Source organism: Lepisosteus platostomus, chromosome 25 (genome assembly GCF_059453375.1).
Source record: "Lepisosteus platostomus isolate fLepPlt1 chromosome 25, fLepPlt1.hap1, whole genome shotgun sequence".
NCBI classification, from domain to species: Eukaryota; Metazoa; Chordata; class Actinopteri; order Semionotiformes; family Lepisosteidae; genus Lepisosteus; species Lepisosteus platostomus.
Window position 1 is genome coordinate 13,681,362 of NC_142635.1, and position 24,422 is coordinate 13,705,783.

The 24,422-nt window shown below is 41.2% G+C and overlaps 1 protein-coding gene across 3 annotated transcripts in view; it reads left to right on the forward strand.

Moving 5' to 3' along the window:
- The window catches only part of LOC148641165 (galactosylgalactosylxylosylprotein 3-beta-glucuronosyltransferase 1), an 86,151-nt gene that overhangs the window by 24,297 nt on the left and 37,432 nt on the right, over positions 1 to 24,422 (forward strand). For 2 of the 3 annotated variants that reach the window (XM_088620214.1, XM_088620216.1), the window contains exon 2: positions 19,083 to 19,303. The exons of the other annotated variant lie outside the window; for it this stretch is intronic. The gene's annotated coding sequence lies outside the window, so the exon portion shown is untranslated. The remainder of the gene's footprint in view (positions 1 to 19,082; positions 19,304 to 24,422) is intronic. 3 annotated transcript variants of the gene reach the window in all.

The window sequence follows — 24,422 nt, forward strand, 5'->3', positions numbered from 1 at the left end:
AGGGCAGTCTGGTATACCCGGCATAACTGAGATGGTGTGGCACAAGCACAGCTGTCGCATTGGACAGCAAGAAAGCCATGATGTTTCACTGGAGAGTAAGTGAAAGGGGGGATTGCCTTACAAGTGTTAGCATAATTTTCCATTTCCCATCCTTACATCCAGAGAATATTTTTTCTCCAGCAAATGTGCCCATCTCTCTCGTTAAATCCCACAAGCCTTGGGAGGACTGTCATGACCTGAAGCTCATAGCTGGCATCTCTGACAAAGAGGCTATAGGGTGTATTGTAAAGGTTGTGGTTGCATGTACAGTATACCGATGGAAAAAAGAAATGCCAAATTTGCTGGAATGAGAATACTATAGTTATAGCTTATGTACTTTCACAAAAAGTTGTCAATTTGTTTTAAGCCCTCTGACCAGCAATACAGCTTGTGCAGTGAGGCATTGCAACTTGCCAATCACACGAAAGTTCGTTAGGTGCACTTTTACCCAACCAGGTCCAGGTGGAACAATGCCTGATCATCAGCTTTAAAAAGGCCTTAATTCAAAGCTTAGGTCCCTGCAAGAAAAAAGCCACAGTCAGTTTTCTGTGCATTCTATAATGCCTCGAATGTGAGAGGGCCATTGGCATGCTGCCGACAGGACAGATGACCGTCCATGATCCGGTCGCCCTCAAGTGACCAGACCAGAGATGGACCGACAATCAGACTGGTCCATCTGAGAGATCGTTTCAGATCTGCCACCTGTACTGCTGCTGAAACTGGCGGCAGACACAATGCCCACATCAGTGACAGGACAGTGAGGCTCCATGCTGCTGGCCTCAGAGCAAGGCGACCTGTCCATGGCCCTCTGCTCACACCTCCTAGACGTCACACCCGACTGGCGTGGGCCACACAGAGGCTGCGATAGACCCGTCAGCAGTGGCATCAGGTCCTCTTCACGGATGAGTCACTCTTCAGCCTGATCCACGCAGACGGGAGGGCCAGAGTGTGGAGGAGGAGGTGTTGCGTTTCTTTTTTCCATCAGTATATACAGTGTACATTTTATTAAAAGCTCTGTAGTTCCCAGCTCTTAAACGCTTGAAGTGTCCGAGACTATCACAGTTCTAATGTAAGATACTAATACATTGGTCCAAATGATTGCCAAGTCATGTAATTTAAGAAATCACCTGTTTAATCTCACTTAAATAATTCACATTCTTTATAAACCGGTGAATAAATGGCGACTTCCAAAGTATCAGTTCAGGGGCGTTCCGGGATAAGGGTTTGGAGAACCTACAGCCTTTTGAAAATGTCGGAAAACAAAATTACCATAATCACAGCTATAACTTGAGGGATCCAGCAACTTCAGCGCTTACCCCCCCTAATTACCTAATCGCCAGTACAAAAACCTTCACACGCAGTTGAAAGAATTTTAATAAAACGAAATTACCAAGCAAGAGACACGAAAACTTGGCACTAATGGAAGAGTGATTGGAGGGTAGCGAAAGTAGTGGCTTTTACCATAGAATTAGCACATTTACATCCATGCCTTTCAGAAAGATGTGCCAAGTTTAGCAAAAGGCCAACCTCCCAGTTTCTTCACAATTTGCTGCAGTTGCTTTTAATTTTTTTAATAGGAAATTCCTGCCATGGCTGGCGTTAATGACGGAGGGGGGAGATGGCTTTTTGAAAAAGAGGCACATTAAAATTCATCCCTGCCTCAGAGCAATTGTTCAAGACTCAAAGGGCATATTTATCCCTTCCAATTAATCTTTAAACAACTTTCTAGCTCTTCAAAGGCCAATATAACACTTTATTATAAAGTAATAATGCCTGCTTTATTTTCTTTATTGCTGGATTTGAGCTCTAGGTGTAGCCTTATTAAGGATTTGCAAAAATCCCATTTACATTTCTTAATCATTTCCCTAAGTTGGGAGAGAATCACATTTAGCCCAAGTTATTATGGACGGCTATGCATGAGTGGCGCCCTTTGTTTTTAACACTGTCTTCCACCGTGTCCAAACCCCACCTTTTACAAACACTGCACACTTACAAAAAAATCTGCATTGTAAAAGCAGCTATGAAGTTTGAACCCATCTAATATTATTTGATTGACCATTAGAGTCGCTAGCTTTGGGAAAGATCTTGGGAGAGATGGAGTGCAAAAATGAAACCTTCAACTTTTTTCGAAGATAGGGCTGAAAAACAAAAAAAATAGGCTCTGAGCAAGACATTAGAAAATCCCTGTCTCGGACACAGCAAATATTAACAGATGCATCATAAAACTTGTTTTTTTTTTCATACTGCAAACTGTCTGTACATTCTCTCCGCTACATGTGAACTTTTGCTCAGGCCCTTGAAATACTTCGCAAATTGGTCCCAGTGGTTTTAACCTCGCTCGATAAGGACAGTGTAACAGCTTAAATGATCCCTAAGAGAGTAAAGCAGATACAACAGCAGTACTGTATCTGAGAAAAGGTTATTCGGTAATTAATTGTTGGAAATACTGTTAGTTAAACTGTACTTATTAGGCAAGGCATTTAACTCTTAAACTCATTGAATAGTATACTTACGGTATGTTACATAGCACATAATACACAATACGAATTATTGTTTCATTATGTAAGGCTATAAACATATTCCTTTTTATCATCTTTGTGAAAACTCCTGTCAGACACCCTGTTTCATCAAAAGTACCAGAAACTGTACATTTTTAGACAATAAGACTTCACAGCAAGGTGAAAGGACAGATGGACTACATAGACATCTCAAAGACAATAAGATTAAAATCAATTATATTGTACTGTGTGAGATTCAGACACTGTGGAAATATTGTTAAGGAAACTGCAGATTAGGTAACACTTAATACAAAGATATATTTTGATTCGATTTTTAGATGAAAAATTTGACTGGCATTTGATTTTGCCTCTGTTAAAAGCTGAAAAAATATATTTTAAAGTCCCATGCTCCGGGAGTCACGAGCTTCCAAACTAGACAGCAGTTTCTGCCAGCCTACAGCCTAACCTCAAGGCAGAGTTCAACTTCAAAGCTGCTCATTTCAGCTCTTCTACCGAAAGAAAGCAAAAAACACTTTTCAGACATCTCTGAGCCAGTTAAGAAGCTGCCAAAACTGATTTGTACACAAGTCAACAAAATATTAACACAGAAGTGAATGATGCAGTAGCGAACAACTGTTGTTGCTTGCTTAAGAACGTAAGAACACATACAAACAATGAGGTCTGAATTTCTGTGATTACATTCTTAAATCTGCCTGTGGATTAACATGGACATGCATGGACACACAGTGCATGCATACAATCCAAAAACTATCCCTACAATCATTCCCTAAGCAGTAGCAAACTCCAACCCATTTTCCTGCTCCTTTTCCGTCTTTTTTCGCTTGCTTTCCTTCTTACACTTTTAATCATTCATCCCAATGCAAGGATGTTTTTGTTTCATCCAAACATGTCCCAAGACTTCATCGTTCTCTAGTTGTCCTTGTCCCTCTGTCTGCGCGTCTTTTTATACTAATACTTCTGATGAGAAAAGTGTGGAAAGAGTCACTGTTCATAGGAACAAATGTGAGTCTTTAATCATTTCCAACAAATACAAATGCCTACCTGTTCTAATAGATAATGGGGTGTACAGTCTGTTTCTGGTTTTTGTAGTGTGCTTGTGTGTAAGCCATTTTACGTGTGTGGTTGTAAAGCTTTTGATGTCTTTCATGCATCCTTTTCGTGATTTTGAGTCAAGTCGAGACCAGTTACAAATGAGAGAAAGCAATTAGGTCCATTTAGCCTCTTTTGGTAGTTAGTAGCTACTGTAATTGACCCAGGTTCTCATCCAGTCATTTCCTTGAAAGAAGTCAAGGTATCGAGTACAATAACATAGCTGGATAGCTACATGCTCCCACAACCTTTTGGGTAAAGATCTGCCTCCTGTTGCCGGTTTTGAAAGCACGTCCATGTTTCCACTTACATCCTGTTACATTACAAGTCCCTTTTGAATACTCCTATCAAGTCCCCTCATAATTCACTGTTTGAAGACATTCAGTTCTTTCAGTGTGTCAGTGTAGGACATTCCCTCGAGACCCAGAATGTACCTGGGTGCTCTTCCCTTGAGTGACTCCAGAGCTGCAAAATCTTTTTCCGTAACATACTGATCAGAATTGTTCCCAATAATGTAAATGAGACTTGTTTAATGTAACATCACATGATTTAAATTCTACACTTTGACCTACAGAGATCAAACATCTTTTGTTTCTGTCATTTTTATAATTACTACAGTAAGTGCTTTGAGTGGAGTGTCAAGAAAAGCACTATATAAGTGTAAGAAATTTATTATTATTATTAATTCAACATAAAACCACAAACCACAAAGCAATAGTGGAAAAAAGCAGATGTAACTGCTACAAACTGTTGATGCCACAGAAGTCACAATTAAGAGGTGAAAGGGTCAATACAACATAATACTTCATAACGGGATTATAAAGTTTCCCTGGGTGTAAATCCTCAACAAGATGGCAGTCTGCTGTGAGGTCAGCCCTAACATGACTAGTTTGGGGCAAAAAGGACAGAAATTTGCCTTGTAGAGCCTTCATCTTGCCTTGATCTGGAAATGCTTGCATTGGATAATCACTCAAAATGCCTACCGAGCCACGTTCTTTGAAATAACCAGCATTTTAAAATTTGCAAAGCAGAGAAGTGAACAAAGGAAAGACACTCCGTTTTCCAGTCTTTCATGCAAAAAAACCAACTTCAACAGATCTTTATTCATAACATTATTCTTCAACAGATCCTTCTACATGCCCAAACACAAAGCAACAGACTCACAGGGTTCTAAGAAACATCAGCGCAGGATATTTCTAAATGCCTGGGCAGGACAATGTTTCAATAGCTGAGAACCCCAAGCCCTTTTCCACCACATTGCAGAGAAATAGTCTAAACGCACACAGCTCTTTTGTTTCCTCCACTGAATAAGAGAGGCCGGTGTCTGAAAGCTGTGCTTCCTTTGTGCTTTTTATGAGCCCTTGCTGCTCTTAAAAGTACACATCTTGCCCTGCTCGCTGGAATCACCAAGCAGATCTCATCCTGGCCTCGCATCTCCTTTCATTGCTGTGATATCCACAGGACAACGTGATCCAGGTCTGACCCTCGTGCGAACTCAGTCTGCTGCTGGACAGTAGAAGGGAGCTGCGTGGATCCCTCGTCTCTGTCTTTATTGCCATTTCCATCGCCCGTTTGTTATTCCTCTCCATCCTCCGCTTCCCTCTGCATGCAGCTTCCCCAGTGCTTTTTTAGTATCTCATTTGCACTCGCCGCTAACAGCTAAATCCTGTTACTTCTCTCTAATACTCTCCCCCACATTACCAGCATTTTTATCTATCAGATGCCTGAGCAGTTAAGGAAAATTCAGGAGTGCTGTTGACCACAGCATGTGACTGAACTACAAGGAGTGTTCTGCAAGAGTTTAACAAGTACCAGGGCACTCAATATGCACGGGTACATCTGTGGGTGCACCGCATCTCTGCGGCTACTTTCTGTACACCTTCCAGACACTGGATAATCTACAGTAAATGATCATTTTTGTAATCAGATGGGTCTGTTTTTTTTTTTCAAATGCAGCCTTAACTTGATGTAAACTTAAAATGTTCTACAGGTGATTGACAGGTCCCCTGATTAAGCTGTAATTCATTAAACTGCATACATACACACCAGCCCCGTTTCTTCCTTATGATGAGGTAATCTACCCCCTAAGGCCAACTTTACCTGTTCTTTTGTTCACAGCTCACCCTGATCAAGGCAGAGCTTGACGTTTTGGAGACTGGTTTACAAATCTCGTTTGATCTGCTGTTATTCCTTCTTATCGATTTTTACTTAGTGCTTGAGAGAGCGAAAAGACCATTGTAAATTTAGCTCTGCTAATAAACGTTTGCACGTGTGCAGAGCAAAATCACCAAATGTTCGTTTTGTAGCTAGACTATTGCCGGCTTCAGTGTGCTCAGTAAGTCATGAACGACCTCACTTAAGCATTTCTTACTGAAATTAAACAAATGCTTCAAAGAAGGCTAGCCCCTGATTGCATGGATAGCTCTGTGCAATAACATTATCCTGCCATCACATCACTGCTGAAATCTCATTAAGACTTAAATGACACTGTCAGTACACGAGGATCTACAGTACATATAAAAATAATTACAATACTCTTATAATTTTTTGGACACTACACTCAAAATTCTTTACAGGTAATGGGGACTCTCCTCCACCACCACCACCAGTAGCCCCACCTGGATGTTGCACCAGTACTCTCATCACACACCAGCTGTCAGTGAGGAGGAAAAGAGACTGAAGAAGCCAATTCATAGATGGGGATTAATAGGAGGCCATGACTGGTAAAGGTCAATGGGAAATTTGGCCAGAACACTGGGGTAGCACACCTACTCTTTTTGAGAAACACCCTGGGATTTTTAATGACCACAGAGAGTCAGGACCTTGGTTTTCCTTCTCATTTAAAGAACAGAGCTTTTTTTTCCCCCCCAATATAGTGTCCCTGCCATTATACGGCATTAGGACCCCACACAGGGGGTAAGCGTCCCCTACTGGCCTACTAACACCTCTTTCAGCAGCAACCTTAGCTTTCCCCAGAGTCTCCCATCCAGGTACTGACCAGGCTCACGCCTGCTGAGCTTCAGTGGAGCTGCCAGTTGTGAGTTGCAGAGTAATATGGCTCCTGTCTTCACACTTACGGTACAGTACATGCATCTCCTCCAAAGAGACAGGAGCTACTTTTTGTTATAAGAGGGATATTACACATTTTGTCTAACTAAAATATTTTTATAGACACAAACTCTTAGGTTTGTTTTACAGCAAGAAGGCATTGTATTCCTATTGTTTGTTATCTCAGCTGTTTTATGCAGGAGTATTTTCACTTATACTAAAAAGCCAGGTAATATTGTAGGCTTGTGGCTGTTGATTTTAGCAGAAACACTAACATAGCAAAGTGACTGTTTAAGACCCACTTAACAGAGCCAGCAATGTGGACCTTGAGAAAAAACTACTTGAGTTTGTGAAGAAAATGTCTCAGTGGTACGGTATGTTCCATGAAATCCCCATGAGATATACTATGTGATGTTCAAGGAAAAAGCAGGATCTGTGCCAGAATCCCAGAACGTCAAGCATCCCAGACAGTGTTTAAAGAAAATCCCATCCTGGCTCCTCACCCCCCTTTTCAGCATTTGCATATTCCTGGAAGTGTTGTAGAATCCCAGACCTTGTCCTAAAAATATGAGAGAGGATTATACCCTGCCTGGGATGCCAGTCTTACCAATGGACCCAGCCTGCCTGCGAGGCGAGAGTCCACGTGAGCAGGGAGAGAATAACAGAACTCCTCATGCAGGGCTTCCCAGCTCAAATCCCAAGACCTCAGGCAGAACCATTTGTATCTAAAGACCCAGGAGCGTGAAAAATGTGCCACAGCAGCTTCCACAAATTTGCCCGCCACCCCATCGACAGCAGCGCAAAATTCCTGTTTGGTTGCAGGAAAGAAAACGGCAGCAAGCAGTGAGCAGAAAACGGCAATCCTGCAGAAATGGAGCATCGTTAGAATATCGGTTCGGCCAACAATTGTGCGAGAGTAATGCTCTTCCAAAGGCTGCGCGCTTCGGCAGTTGTGAGATGGTGCAAGAGGTCTGCTTAAGTCTTCTGGGAGAGGAAGAGATCATGAACGCTGGAGGAGGTGTCAGGACAGGGCAGTCTGGTATACCCGGCATAACCGAGACGGTGTGGCACAAGCGCAGCTGTCGCATTGGACAGCAAGAAAGCCATGATGTTTCGCTGGAGAGTAAGGGAAAGTGGGGAGTGCCTTACAAGTGTTAGCATAATTTCCCCATTTCTCATCCTTACATAAAGGGAATACTTTTTCTCCAGTACGTCCCCATGTCTCTCGTTAAACCTGATCAGCTGTCGGGTGTGGTGGGTGTCAGCCAGCTCCTGCACTGACACACACAGAGGAAAGCGACTCCCACTGGTGCCTGCTCCTGTGGCTTAGTGTTGGGTTTCCCAGTTCTAGATCCTGCCTATTTTAGGGCAAACGGAAGGGAGAGATAAGCATTTTGTACATGTTTGACAAACAAGTAGCTTATCATCTCCTTAGGTTTGTGTGTACTGGCAGAGACATACAGGTCTATTGAATTTCTTTTATGGATTTATTAAACAGAATTTCTGAGAATGGGCCTGATTTTTTTTTACTGAAATACCTTCAATATTTTGCAGTTTCACACTGGCAAAAAGAGTCTGCAATATAAATGAAACAAGAAAGGAAGGAACTTTTAGGCTACAAAATTTCTGTCATCGCAAAAAGTGCAACACTTTCAGAAGTTGTTGCTCTGCTTCTGTTCTTCATTTCCAAACACAAAAAAAACAAGAGAATATAACAAATAAAAACAAAAGAATATACTGTACAGCACACTCTACAAGTCACTTGCAGTTTCCTTACTGAGATAAGTCTATAATCATAGTGATTTCTCTCTGCTGTGCCAAGTCTATCAATATCTGGTCCTTGTTTTGAAGAATCACTTCAATTTTCTTGGAACTTTTTGCGATTAACCTAGGTACAGCACATTCTTAACTCTGTAAGCCTCTTTGAAATTAAGCATCAGGCTGAATATAATTACCTATATATGCAACGTGGGGAAAAAGTGTAGAAGCGAAACTGGACGAGTCGCTCTGCTTTTTTAAATGTCAAAAAAAACTTTTTGACTCCAAAAAGTAATCAGACTGAGACAAAAGAAAGAAAGAGAATTTACTGTAATTCTGAAGCACCACGGGGTGAGCGGAGCTGGGGGAGAAGTTCATCCGGAATCATTTGGAATTGTAAAAAAATAAAACGTCTTTCTGATAACTTCGAGCTAGTCTGTCAGCAGCATAATCTCTTGCTTTACTCCGACGGGAGCCTCCTGTGATTTGACAATGGCGGTGATGATAATGGCAGCTACGGCAGGACCCGAGTGTTGATTAGGGATCGCATCGCCCTGATTACATCCTGCTTACTAAAAAAAGAAAGGAAAAAAAGGGGACAGCTTTGCAAGGGGTGCTGTACAGGATAAATGCTCCAATATGTACTTCGCTGTATCCAGAGCCTTCTGTCTACTCAGCCGTTCGATGAATATTTACGACCCGCTGGCCCTCTCTAATCCGCGGTGATAAAGTGTCTTTTGAGGTGGCGTTGCGAAATCGCTGCCTCCCTCAAAGTGAAAAACAGTCCGGGCTGGATATCAAGGAGATTCCTCTATTCACATTCAGTCCCAATATGTAACCCAGTGATGAGAATAATCAGTATGTGGTAGGATGGACCAGGGCGCTGAACTCAGAATTGGAAGATTGTGGGTTCAAAGCTCAGGTGAGGCACAGCTTGTGGTATTATTGAGCAAAGTACATTTAGATGACAATACTCCAGCAAGCATATAAGCATTACCCCCACCCTGCTGTACTAGTGGATATAAATGAATATCTCTTTGGATAGAATCATCATCCCAGTAAATAGCTACAGTACAGTATGCCCATATTTTTCGCTTCACTTCAGAATAGACATCACTCAGTTGTATTTGTTGCAATGTTGTATAGAGGGACTTTTTTTGGCCTCATTTTTTAAGATTGTCATGTCTTAGTCTTTTTTTGGGCTGTAAAGGAGACAAATAATGTCCACAGGCTCTTCAGCCAAGCTCTGACCTGTGAAGTTTAAGATTTTAAGATATTGTGTACCTCACAGCTACACAATAATGACATGGATAGCTGCATAAATTTGTTATTGATAATAAATGTGTGGGACCACTCCTAAACTGCTGGATGTTTCCAGGACAACCTTCAGCTCTGTGTAGAATAAAACCAAAAGCTGCTCTGAATTAGACACTGAAAGCCAGATCCACGTTGCATTAGAAAACACTCTTCAATAGCTTGGCAACGGCAGTAGCAAAACTCAGATTTATTTTCAGATTTAACCTACATAAGCGCCTCAACATAAACAGAAAGGGAGCAAGGGTTTAAAAAAAAACTGTTGTCAAAGTCATAACGAACCCTCCCTGAATGCAACAGGAGTAAAAGTGGGCCCTTTGCACCAATCTTTCAGATCCGCTACCAGCATCAGAATTCAGAGCATGTGCAGAAGATATGTGGAATTCAATTCATTCATGCTCAGAGGGAAGAAAAAAGACTGCAGAAAACCTCATGAACTGCTTTTTACAGAGACAAAATATTCAGTTCTGCTCTGTTGGCTTTTGTTCACTGCTTCAATATTCAATTAATCCAAAGAGATTAAATCTGACTAAAAAAAAAAAGCTAGCACATTTCATAAATTTACAGGTTATCCAAGCTTCGTAGCAATGAATGTCCGAACATTAAATGAACACATCTGTTGTGATATCCTGGATGTTCCACAGCTCCTCATAAAAACCGTTGTTAATAAGTAGAACTGTGCCTTTCGGGTTTGGAAAAGAAAACAAGAGCTTCTCAGGTAAATTTCAACACATTCATCGGTGTAATTCGTACAGGAGTAAGACATTGCCCAAGGCAAACGAGACTGTACTTATCACAGCACCCAGCACTCAGTGACAGCTTCTGTACCTCACTGTGTACATTTTCCAAGTGACTAACCCTGCAGTTCGGTTTTTAAGACTGGCGAGGTGCCCTTTGCATTAAAAAAAAGGGGGCTGCTTCTAACAGAGCAAACTGTTCATTGTTATGTTTTCCATCTCGTTCACATTGTTTCAATGGTATAAAGAGCCCTTTCTCTGTCGATGAAACTCCAGGTGCAAGCAGTGCTAATTATGCAGCAAGTCACTGTAAGCATAATAATCGTGCAATGCAGACAAATGGACATTACGTACAGTACCTTTTTAACTCGGTCATACAGTAATATAAATCCAAAAATAGCATTTTCATATTAAGCATGAAAACCACCAAAACTCCTTAATCTGCCTTCCTCTCAAAAGAGCTTCCTTCAATGAAATTAGGAAAAATAAAATGTTCTACACAAATGTTATGCTGCTTAGTATACTGGGCTGTGGCTCTTAGTTGTCATCAGTTTCCTAGTTTGTTTCCAAGATTGTAATAATAATGATAATACTCTGCAAAAGCATAATGACCTGATTCAATATTTGTATAGAATATATTCTTGGGTCTATCACCTTATAGAAAAATAATACTATGGAATATCAGTATTCCCTTTTTATAATGTTTTGATAAATTGTACATAATGCATTTCCATACAAGTGTACAGTAAAACAGAAAACTACATTTTCTTTAGAAGAGCTGTAGTTTCATTAGCAGAACAGGAAGCAGGGAAAATGAGTGAAACAATCTGAGTCTGCTATTTCAAGAACCCCACTCAATGCTTACATCTCTATAGTGTTCCAAATGATGGAAACCTAAAAAAAAATGGATCCCCCTCAGCAGACCAAGAGACATCTTGAAGGACCTGAATATGGTAACAAAAACTTCATAAGAAAATAGAAACAGTGAAACATAACAAAAGATAGTTTCAAATCCATCAACCTCTGGGTTATGGGCTCAGCACACATTCAGCATGATATGAAGATACTGCAAAGTATAAAAACTGTGGAATTCTGGGTGAAAAACAAACATCTCATTTTATAAAGCAAAGGGGTGTTTTCAAGGCACTATATGGAAGAACTGCTAGGTTTGTGCATAGGACTGTAAAAGACAATAGAAGATCACAGCAAGGAGAAAGGGAAAATGTGACTTGGCCACTGACAGAGAACATGTGCAGAATGTACTGTATTATGGACGGCACCAAGACCAGAAAATCAGCCAAATTTCATATGGCGACCAAAAGAAAAGAGCACCGATGGTCCTCATTTTCAAATTGGAACCTCTGTAGCATTCTCAGGCTTGTACAGAACAAGGAGAATGATATTGCTGCACAGAAGAAAATAGAATGTTGCACAATTTTCACCCATCACGTTCTGAATCTCACTAAGCAAAAAGCCACAAAGGAATGGCCTGATGCAGGGAAAAAAATGGTCTTGGATAAGGAATTTTAACTCTCCCAGAGAAAACCACCTGACATACAAGACTGCTAGTTCTGCTGTGCTTGTCTTTCAAGTTCTGCACCCCCAGAGAAACGTAAGGATGAGACCCGCTCGCTAAACATTAAGTAGCTGGGAAAACCTGCATTTGTTTTTCTCGGTAGCCTCGAATAGACTTCACTGCATGTCACCACCAAATTGGATAAAGGGACATGTATGATAGCAGTCGCAGAACCAAACTGCCTGTGTGAAAAGGAAAACAGTGACAGGGAATAAAAAGAGGAGCTGTGTGGTCATTTGTGTGCCTTTCCTGCGAGCCTGTTATCGACTTGGAACTCCTTCAAGGCAGACAGCAAAATGCTAATTCACTTCGGCTACCATATTTAATTTACCTATGAATAGGTTAGGGAACTACAAGGGCATAGAGGAATTTGACAATATTCTTCATCTCTAAGGTTTGCAGCCTATCGACCACAATTACTGTCCTGTAATAGTCACCAGCTGCTGGCATGTGCACAAGAGTGAGGCTCTTACAACACAGAACAGCTCCAACTATTGTACTATTGGCAGTCTTATTTCCTTTGTTGTAGCACGACTGCGCAGTCTTAAACATTCTTATTGTGGCCTGTGATATCAAGCTCTGTCCAAAGATCAGAAGGGAAAGGCAGATGTTAGCTTTTCATACACCAGAGAGAGGGTGCCTACCTGTAACCGATTTTGGCTGGATTTCTTACTCTGTTGCCTGACAGTGTAACTTTATTTATTTAGCAAAGTCCCTGAGCCCAAGCAATAGCTTTTGGTCCGGCTGTGTTGAGTGTGTGCAAGTCCTCTAGGATGTGCTGTATAGTTGGCTCCATCCCTCAGCAACAAAGAGAGCTTTGAACTGTGCCCCCATCTGTAGAGGCTGGCAAGACAGGGACCATGACCAGTCCTAAAGAGATTGAGTGTGAAATTCCATTTTATATTTAGAGTACCCCTTCAATAGTATTTTTAATAAAAAGTGCATGACCACAAGTAATAATCTAATCCACATTCTTCCATAATAATGTATCTTTGAGAAAGACCGCATAATGCTTGACATTTTGGTCTCCAGTATGCTTGTGATATACAGTGGTTTGTACACTGGAAAACCACCTAGAGACATAATGGACGTAATGGTTAAGACACTATTGGTTTACAAAAAAAGATTTACAAAAAGCATGAAAGGGGTTAATCTTCAAGGTGCACTCTGCTGAAATCAAGTACATAGAGACATTTCAGATAAAAAAATGATTTAAATTGAAATCAATATTAATCAATCAATTCAAGAATTCTCCTCCACCTATTATGTTCATCTTGCTTTAATATGAGATAACTTAAAGCAGGTTTGATCATAAATTCTACTCCATCTAAATTGACCACTATTTGGGGGCAGAAAAACATTATTTTTATTAAAATACCTTTAAGTCTGTTCAAGTAATTTATCACTGCAGTCTGTCTCAATCTTGTTGATGATTCCATTCATCTTCAGAATGGCACTTCTTCTTATCTTCCTAAAATTAGCGCATATTTAAGAAGCACACTCGTTGAATTTTTATAATATGCGGGTCAAACTAGGCATATACTGTAAGTAAAATCAAACAGAATTTATAGAGAAAGCCCTGGAAGATGACAAGCCCCAATTTCTTGCTAATTAAGATAAGATCACTTTATTGGCCATATACAATTTCTTGTATTTGGAATTTGTCTTTTCGCATACCCCAGCTTGCTCTCCATGAGACACACAGACAAAGCCAATTCAAGCATACTGACATTTCTTATTAACCCAAACTTATAACATTGTAGGTTGTGGAAGTGAATATAGTATCTCCAGAGAATTCTACAGTTGCCAGTACTACAAAGAACACATGAACAGCAACAGCTTTGTTGAAGCATGACAGATGCCTTGCAAAATAAATCAAGTTACGAGATAAAACGCAGGAGAAAGGTTACTCCCGCCCTTCAATCCATTTTCTAATTGCTTTATCCAATATACGGATGAAACACCACCACTGCACCGCTATCCTACCCTAAAAGTTACACCTGCTCTTCAAAATCCGAGGGAAGAAATTCACCATGGACTGCAACAGACTTGTGTGCGAGACCACAGCTTCCTTCCTCAGTTGCAAGGCAGCCTCAGCTGTTTCTAGGCAAGTCCCACAGCTGTCCTACGTTGTACTGCCAATCCTGGGCCTGCTAATGATAATGAGGCTGGATGGTTCCACGCTGTTGCACAGGATGCTTTGTCTGTTGCAGCTACACCATCCCCCGCTACTGCGTGAATACAGTGGTAATGACAGGTCTGAACGATGCATTGAAATCAAAGCTGCGCGCAAGGGTGATGGGGGAGACGGCTCGCCGCTGTCGCTAAACGATATCCCTTCTTTCCTCTTGATAAATTTTGAGGTGTGTGAATGTAGAGTGGATTTTTTTCACATTTTGTCATCCCCTGGCTTTCTCAAAGATCATCAGCCTCTTGACTGATTTGTATTACTAGCTGACCGCGACTGGTTTCAGGGTGCCCCTCCCGGTCGCTTGCAGTGCTCCCTAAGACCCTGGTACTCGGCTGTGACTTGCTACAAGACAAGTGGCTCAAAGGCGGGCAGGTCAGAAGGGGTCTGCCGGTATTACAGACTCTTACTTTGTCTGTAATCATGGGCTTCGTAGCTACAGGCAGAGCTGTGGGGGGGAATCGCCGATCGCCTAACATATTACAAGTAGGATCTTTTATGAAAAGTATGATCTTTTTCCCCACCTAAGCTTCAAACAGACTAGACCACAACATTCCGTGAAGCCAGATCCTTCTCCTTCATTGAAAGGACTTCTCCCACTCCCCTGCATTGATGACACAGTTAACGGAGTGAGGATTGATAGGGGTTCAGAGAGGCAGTTGATTCATTTCTCCCTACCATCAGGGCCTCGGAACAGGCGATCAATACTAATCTGTTGATCCCTCGTGCTCCCCCTCCAAGGGTCACCAGCCCTTCCATTGATTATCTCCCTGCCCTCTGGAGTGCCATTTAAATGAGCACCATTCCTCTCTCTCCAAAAGACCCTGCTACAGCCTGCAGGCTATTTGGTCATAGCTTTATACAGGCTGGCGGCTTCAAATCCCGGGAGTGTTGTTGCTTTAAGAATAACAATTCATAGCTGATCTCATTTTGGTCCTGAGCACGAGGACTGAGTCTATAACTAGGACTGAGTATTCAGCCAAAGCAGCTACAGTATCATAGACTGTACGATTACATAATCAGACACTTGGTCATCTTGACACCTGTCTCTTCTATATCCTTACAGTACATCTAAAATATTTCACAATTGTGTTACAGTGGGTCTGGATTATTATTGTGCTGTTACACAAAAGGGGGTCTTTTTTTTTTACTTTCTTTTAAGCAAGGGGAGACTGCCAAACCCTACGTTAATACACAGAAGATGACAACCACCAAAAAGCAGAAATGAAAGAAAAGAGGCAGAGAGAAGGAAAGACAGTGCAGCAAATGTTTGAAGTATTTTCATTTTGAAGTATTTATATTGTAAAATATCCCTCTAGAAATATTCAACATCTACAGTACAGTATGTTGTGCAAGTGAATACATCTGCTGTAAGCACAGAATACAGAAGTAAATGAAACAGTTGACATCTGTACGCCAATAAATCTGGTTGCATGTGGGCGCTAATATTAACTGTCCCCCAGGGAGTCCTCAGTACCTACAGAAACCACCGCATTCAAGCATGAAAAAGCTAACCGTTGGCTGGAGAGATTTCAAACACTGTCATTTCGCTTTTACTGTCACGATTTGGTCCTAGGCTGTAGGACTCTTATCTGACTGTAGCACCTGATCAGACAGAAACAACACTGTCAGATTGCATGGCATGTATTCTGGTGTCATGAAACATCCACAATTCCTAAATTCCTTCCGTTTGGCCTTTACAGTATATAGACAGAACCAAGCTGGGAGACAGGCACTCAGTTGTTAAGGAACAAGTAATAGGTTTATTCCATGCTGAAAAAAAGAAGAAAGAAAACAACGTTTCGGCCATGGAGCCTTCTTCAGGTGTGAGCACCCTGCATGGCAAATGCAAGTCTGCACCCGCCATGACTTCCTGGATGGTCAGTCAGGGTGACGCAGTCAGTGCTGCTCCTGATGGAGCCTGGCTGTGTTTCCTTATTCCGCCCATGTGAGCGCAGTGATCTGACATCTAAAGTCACTGGCCATTCTAAATTGGATGGGCATATCATAAAAAACAAGAACAAATCATGTATACTGCTACTGGGTAAATGATACAGAATGATACCACACAAGGTCACTGGAGATAAATAAATAAATGTCTTGCACAGGTGTAACTTTACCCTCTCTTTTCAATTGTTCTGCATCTCCTTACACAATCCCCAGGAGTAGGTTTTGCAGATTATTTTTGGAAATGTGCTCTCCTGTCCAGAGTTTATTTGGGTTTCAAGTGATTGTTATTCTGCAAAGATTTTTCATTGTCTGACCTCCACTTTTTTCATTGCTTTCACTCTTCTTCCAACACAGATGACACAGCATTTATTATCATACAATACGTGGATCTGCATGGGCATGTGAATGGCCTAATTAGCTGAGCACACAAAAATAGAAATTATTTACATATGACTGCGATATTATTCTTTAACTTGTACAGAGGTGGCATAAAATCCAAATTAATAATGATAACCGTCCTCCGCTAATCTAAATCATTTGATTTTATTTTTAAATAAAAGCTGTTAAAGTGATTCACTGTATACTGTATGTGAGCATGATATCACCTAGAACTTGTTATAGTTATACCAGATGAGTAATTTATAGTTTGCAAAGCTCCTCACTATTAATGTAAACAATCAGTGGTTGAATCTTTTGGATTAAGCAGGAATTAATTTGTGAATTAAACAAGGGTGGAGGTGACATGCTTATTGATTTCTTCTTGGACACAATAAAATCAAATACATAAAGACACATGAGCACAAAAAGTATGCCAATGGTATTTTGACATTTCTTGTGGCAGTTTTAATTAAAAATCAAATGCAGTTCAATTAAAGTTAAATCATTCTTAATTTGCTGCATGATTGGAGTGACCTTTGTCTTCCCCATTTTAAATTAGCATTCTTTACATTTTAATTTAGTATCTCAAGAACTTGAAAGAGAAGCGGAGAACAGTGGCACTGGATAATTTAGTGCCAGTCAGCCAAATGTCATTTGCTCAAAGATCTATCTTTAAATTACCTCAATCAACATCATTTAACCTTTGAGAGAGAGGTAAATGTAAATATACTGTAATTGAATAACTGGATCTTGCAGCAATGTCTCAAGTTTTATACAAGTTAGGATTCTTTTTAACTCCCTGCTGTCAGTTTTTCTAATCCAAGATATACTGTAGAACTAAGCTTGCAATCAAGACTGGATGTTAGGATCCTGCCTTTAAACATTAAATGCTGAAAAGAAAAGAGAGACAACATTTCAGCTTTGTAGTAAATATTAAATAGTGCGCCAGAACGCTCACATCAGCTATCAGTGGGGAGGAGAGCAGAGTAATGAAGCCAGTTCATAGATGGGGATTATTAGGAGGCCATGATTGGTAAGGGCCAATGGGAAATTTGGCCAGGACGCAGAAGAAGGCTCTGCAGCCAAAATGTTGTCTCTCTTCTTTTCCTTTCAGCATGGAATAAACCTTAACTGTTTTCTTTTCAGCCTATGCCTGCTGACACAGCTACCTACTTGAATTAAAAAAGTCAGTTGAATGCATTTCAGACTTTTCAGACCAAAAGTATTAATTGGTTTGTAGCAAAAGTTCACGTCATTAGGAAATGCATTTCAGTCAAAAAAAGGATAACGGTACTGTATCTCAAAGTGAAAAGAGACTTGTTTAAATTTTACGTGACGCCTTAATCTGGATTCATCTGGGTCTGGACAGAGATTCTCACTAAAAATGCTGAATTTGAGCACAAACCACATAGCAAAATTCACAGAATTACAATACATATATTTTTGCTACGTTTTATATATTGTTTTGCTATGTAGATAATAATTAAAGCTCAATTGATATACTTACAACTACTATACTTTTTGTCCTAGAATACATCCTGTGTTTTTATCTTGGGTTAATTGGATGACAGCCTGCTCTCTTGCATGTTTTTTCAAGATTCTATACAGCCAAAGTTATACAAAAGAAAAGAAAACTATGAAAAACAAAGCTGAAGGACAACTTTTCAGATTCACTGAAGTATTACTTGATATTATTACAGTATTACGAAAGGCATAGAGGAAAGCCATAAGCAGAAAAGCATGCAGTACATTCTCACAGCGTGTTTTATGTGAGAAAAATGTAAAAGTTTTGAAAAATATCGCCTAAATGTACAACAAGAAAAAAAAACAAAAAAAAGCCTATCATTCGGTTTTTTTAAACAGCACTCAGTTTGTTTTTAAACTATAAGTCATGTTCACTCCTGATAAATGAACTATGCATGCATGTATGTAATGGGCCGTATTTGAAATTCTGGGTCACAAAGCTTGTGCCGAAAAATGAATCTTGAATGTGTTTTTCAAGTGTGCAGAGCTGGTTTTCTAAACCTGTGGAAAACGTTAACCTGTGGAAAGTTAAATTCAAGGCAGGCCCCAAATGTTAAAAAAAATAGTCCTCAGTTTGTGTGAATAAAGTATGGCAAGTGTGCAAATGATTTGTATTTGAATAGGATATATTCACGCACTCATACACTGCACAATGAAAATCATCTTTTTTCTGCACTGCATGTTTTGGGGGTGTAGGAAATGAGGCATTAAATAAGCAAGGAATGGCCCAGCTGTCTTTGAAGTGACCAAGCTCTGGGAGACATACAGTACATTGGGCCACATTAATTGAATTAAATTGAATACATCATCATTATGAAGCCTGTTTGTCGGCCACGTGCTTTAAGGATGGTCGGGTTGAAGCAGGGGTTTCATGCCGCTATTTTCCACACAAATCTGTCTTTGGAAATGGGAAGGAGCACCCTTACTGATAGACGCTCATTTCATTGGCTGTCTTTTACCAGGGGTTTTCTGGGAGATGCACACCTTGATGCTGTTCTCACATCGGCCAGGCCTGCAGCGCACAGAGACCACTGCCGGACTTCTCGGATCAAATTGCTGTCCGGAGCTTCAATCCGCAGTGTTCAGGGGCTGCTAAGCAAGACTTGATCAGGCAAGGATCAATCAAAACTGCACCGGAAGGAAAAAGAAAACACCGAAACCCAGCACAGTGGAAACAACACTTGTAAGTCCTGAGCTAATAAATTCAGTGGCATGTCAATAAACCTGTGAAAAGTTCAGCTTTGTTTTAACCAAAATCATGTCGGGATGTTTTTCTATCTGGATTTAAGGATGAAACGGAAAGCATGCTAAATTGTTTTCATTAAAACTGCTTAGCCTGTATCTCCAAATGGGCCAGCTAGATGCTCCTAATTTTCAATGCCTCCAAATGTAACAAGATTATGCTGCATATTGGAGAAAGAGATTGTGTTCCTGCACATAGGCAGGCATGTAGGAATGCTCGACTGTGATGCTAGGATAATACCATCATCTTGATCTGTGCTTTAAATAATTTTATTCATCCATCAAGAATATTGGCAAATGATTTCTAATATATGATTAAAAACCATTGTCTCAGTGCGTCCACTTCCCACAGTAACAGCATTGTAACTGTGACTACAAACGTTCAGGTGAGGAATAAGAAGTGGATTTTGTCAGAGGTTGTTCCCCTCGGACAAAAGGAAAAACACATTTTGGCCATTTGGATTTTGACTTTGCAGGTTTGTTTTTCTGTTTGGGTGTTTTATAACTGTTAAACCCAAATGACATTGATCATAATTGCCATTCCTTAACGGGCAGGTAGGGTTGTGTGAAATGAATAGTGCAGTAAACTTCAGTAATCTCAGGAAGAAATCCCTAATCATAGAAAGTACCTTACAGTGGAGTTCAACGGGCGATTCTGAAATGAGTTTTTCAATTTGGCTAATTTTGTTTGGTTCTTTTTTCATTTTTGAGAGTCATTGTGCTTTTTAAACAACTGCTCTAAAAAAAAAAAATGGAAGGCCTTAAGCTATTAAAAGGAGCAAACCTGTCAGGGCTAGAGAATGAATCCTTACCCTCATTATGTGGAATTGTAACTTCAATTAACGCCAGTAACTACAAAAGCCCAAATCAGTTTTCGGCACCATTATCCAATGAAAGCTTCCATACGCAGTGCTGTAGCCGAGTGAATAAAGTAGCCTTTCTGGTTTGGGGTCTAACCATATTGCTCCCTCCCTCCTAAATCCTGCTGCAAACTGAAGGACAGTGATCACAAGGGGACTAAGTGCGCAGAACAGAAGAAATGTGACAGATCTACACATTTTAAGCATCTGTGAGCCCAGGGCTCGATATTATTAGTGCCAGCCACCCTGCGGCAGTAGAGGAAGGGAAGGGGGAGTTTGGGGGGGGGTAACTGAGGAGCAGATGCTGCTGACAGGAAAGCTGCATAAGTGCACTTGAGAGGCAGTGACTGAATAAAACAGCCGCAAAAACAGGCTGCTGAAAATCGCTCCTGGGTGCCGTGGTCTCGGGAGAAGCGTCGGTTTATCGCACAATGCTGCGGGCCAAAACATGCTACACCCTCCTCTCAGCAGATAGTACCTGAGCAGCACGTTACATTGCATCTGTCCGGGGCTGAGGCCGCTCCTGCGGTCTCCCATCTCTATCGGTGAAGAGATGTGGGCAGGGCACGCACGGGAATCACACTGGCGTTTCTGAAGGCGTTTTAGGGGTTTTAAGATTTTTAAGATGAGAAATTCGCCAAAACGCTTTTCACAGACCACCACCAAGAAATGCAGACTGCAAAGCAATTGATACAAGACATGGTATCAGTGCATTACATTGCCTGACTTACCAAGCTGTTGGGACAGAATGCACTGTAAGCTTTAAAAACACGCAAACCTCATATCACCCTGCAACTCACAGCTTGCAGCCCTTAGCTCAGCAGGTGTGAGCCTGGCCAGTACCTGGATGGGAGACTTCCTGGGTAAAACTAAAGTTGCTGCTGGAAGTGGTGTCAGTGGGGGGCCAGCAGGGGGTGTTCACCCTGTGGTCTATGTGGGTCCTAATGCTGGGGAAACTATACTGTAAAAAGGTGCCGTCCTCTGGATAAGATGTAAAATCGCTGCGGTCATTAAAAATCCCAGGGTACTTTTCAAAAAGAATAGTGGTGTTACGCCAGCGACCTGGCCAAATTTCCCTTTGCCCCTTACCAATGATGGCCTCCTAATAATCCCCATCTATGCACTGGCTTCATCACTCTGCTCTCCTCCCCACTGAGAGCTGGTGTGTGGTGAGCGTACTGGAGTATCATCCAGGTGGGGCTGGTGGTGGTGGAGAGGAGCCCCCATTACCTGTAAAGCACTTTAAGTGGAGTGCCCATAAAAGTGCTATATACAGAAAGTCTAAGCAATTATTAATTATTATTATTAAACGAGACCTGAAATGTTAACAAAGAGTTGATGAAGGTTGGCAAAAGTCTGTAGGAGAAGGTTTCCAAAAAAACAAACTATACTGTACTACAGTGAGACTCTGGAAATTCCCAAAAGCTTACCCTACCATCTCAGGTCACAAGGAAACATCATGTCTTGACTTCCTCTGAGCAGTGTTGGTGGCCCAGGACCTACGAGAGAGACTATCGGTGTCAGAGGGCCGCCCTGGGGACCCTGGAGCGATCGCTCTGCCTGTTTGTTCATGCAGCCCACCGCAGTAATCGATTTGAGGACGTTAGGCGCTGCCTCGCATGGCACCCAGACACTAATGTGCTCCGTCAGGCAGAAAGACAACGGCTGCTGCCAGCCCATCAGATAAATGACAATTTTCAACCCTCCCCACCACCACCACCACCAGCGTCACAATCAATCTCCCCTCATAAATACGTACACAACTGGCAATACACTGGGATTTTCCATTCGCTGACAGGTCGCTGGCATGTAACAGTGAGTGTGTCAAGGGCAGACAATCAACAGGCCGTGTTTGCTGCAACACAGGTCTCCCTCCCTCCCGGTTAGTGTGGCAAAGACTGGCTCTCAAGATCAGAGGCAGGCTCGAGCCCAGCCACGGTCCTGCTATCTGTGCTTGTACTTGTCCTCCAGGCTTTGCACCATGCTCCATGTTGGTCTGCTTTCAAACAAACACAGCAAGCATTGACTTCGAGGTCATTACACCAGAGGTTTTTCACAGTTACATACATGTGTGTCAGCTGTTGGTCTTGGAAACCATAGCGGACCTGTGAAATCAGGATCTCCAGCCCTCGTCTCGGAGCTGCCAGTGGCAGCTGAGGAATGCAGCAAGTTTCTCAGACTCCAGGAGGAACTAACTGTTTCCCACCAGTTAAGTCTCTCTTTACAGTAGCAATTTTAGAGTTTGGTATAGTGGCCTGACAAAGGTGGCCAGGAAGCAGCTCAAGGATCACTTACGATAGGTCACATAGTTTTCTGTAGGATGGTGTTCCATTTGTATGCATTAGAAACATTTGGAAATTGCTTTAATTTTGATGTAGCACAGCTCAGACATGATGTGAAGGCTTTGCTCTGGAGCTCTGCAATCCTTTTTTTAATTTAGAAACCCATGCTCTGTATTTTGGTGGTTTAAATGTACAACATTCTAATAATTCCTATTGATACGGATGCATCTGTACATCCTAGGCTCTGGCAGGGGTACGTCTGTGGGATCAATTAAGTAATGCTCTGTGCTCATGTGTGAATTGCAATGCTGTGGTTTATTGGCAGTTTATGCTTCTCAAAATCTGGGAAGATGAACAACAGCAAAGGCAGATTTTGTGCTCCACATTTAAAGAGGGAATCAAAGATTTAGCATTTATACTCAGCCTTAAACATCTGTTCTCTCTACAGTTCCAAAAAATAAACGCTTGCACTTGAAAACATTTTCATCTTCCCCAGCAGACAGTGAAGACAGTGAAGCACAAACAGTTGGCAAGCTGAAAGTGCATACAATATTTAAATCATTACAAACTATTAGGAGTGGAGTAAAATATTTCTTCTCAGTCTCCTGTGTCATCCTTTAAATTATTGAATAATCTTTCTTGGCTCTTCTGTTCCTGAGACAGATCCTTACAATAGCATCAAAAAGAACCTGCAATTCATCCTTTTTTAAAGTTGCAATCATATTTTTCACCATTTGTCTATTAGTTTTGCCTTTTGGCTTTTCTGTCCTACTCCCGTAAGGTGGATTTAATTCGATTATTTATTACCGTTGTAGGAGTCCTGCTGGAAAATGATTCAAGCACCGTGTTGTAAATTGTAACTGGAAAATAAGTGACCTGCTCTCCAAAAAGTGAAGGTCAGTTCTCATGGCTGTTATTATTAATACTAATTGCGGTCAAGTTCAAGAAACAATCTCTTTAGTTTTGAACAAAAGACTACAAACCATTGTAATCTTGAAAGGCACTGTAAATATTAATTCAGAGAAATGCTTCAGGATCAGTGAAATAAGGGGCCCAAAGACATACTGTATGAGTAAACCAAAAGGTACATATTTGCATGAGGGAGTGTGGAAGGTGTCCAGCCATGTTGTTGAAACTGCTACCATGAGGGTTCAAGAAAAGCAAGGATGGATCAATATACTAGGAGCAGAACATCAGTCTCAATTCTTTCTTGTGTAGAATTATTAATAACACAATCGTCTTCTTCGCCTTACCAACAAGGAGTCAAAACCAAATTTTTTTGTCTTGGTAGCGCTTGCAAATAAAGCCTCACAAATTCAAGACGGTGTCATGGGAAATCAAAAGTCCACTTGCTGACCCAAAGAACAAGCCTCATATCGGACAATAGCTCCAGAATCGGCTTGCTTTTCTAAACCACACTGCATTTTGTTCACATCGCTATTTACTCCACGTTATACTTTGACAGTTGTCCTCGTTATCATCAAGATGCCCTTCCTTGCAGAATTCAGATTGCTGCATTCGCCAACTTAAGCACACAGCATCCTTTAAGCAAACTGATTTTTAGTCTTCGAACTCCTGGTCTTCTCTATACCTGATATGTTTCATGACAGAACAGAAAGAGCCAAGTTCCAGTCGTTCAAGTTGAAAACATGATCTTGCCATCATTATTTCCTGTCAGTCCAGCACTGATGGATATTGCATGGGGCTTTCATCAATTATCAAGGCATAACTTCCAGAGTCGTACTTATCTGGCTTAGCCATCTCCTCAGTCCTGCAGTTTAAAGCCCAGCATACATGAGTGAAGTGTTTCCAGACACAAGGTGAGGTGCTTGTTTTGGTTTCAAAAACACAAGAAAACCGTTTCCGGCAGAAGATCTGGCTTCTCTTTAGAGAAACCTGGCCAATCAGGAAAGACTGT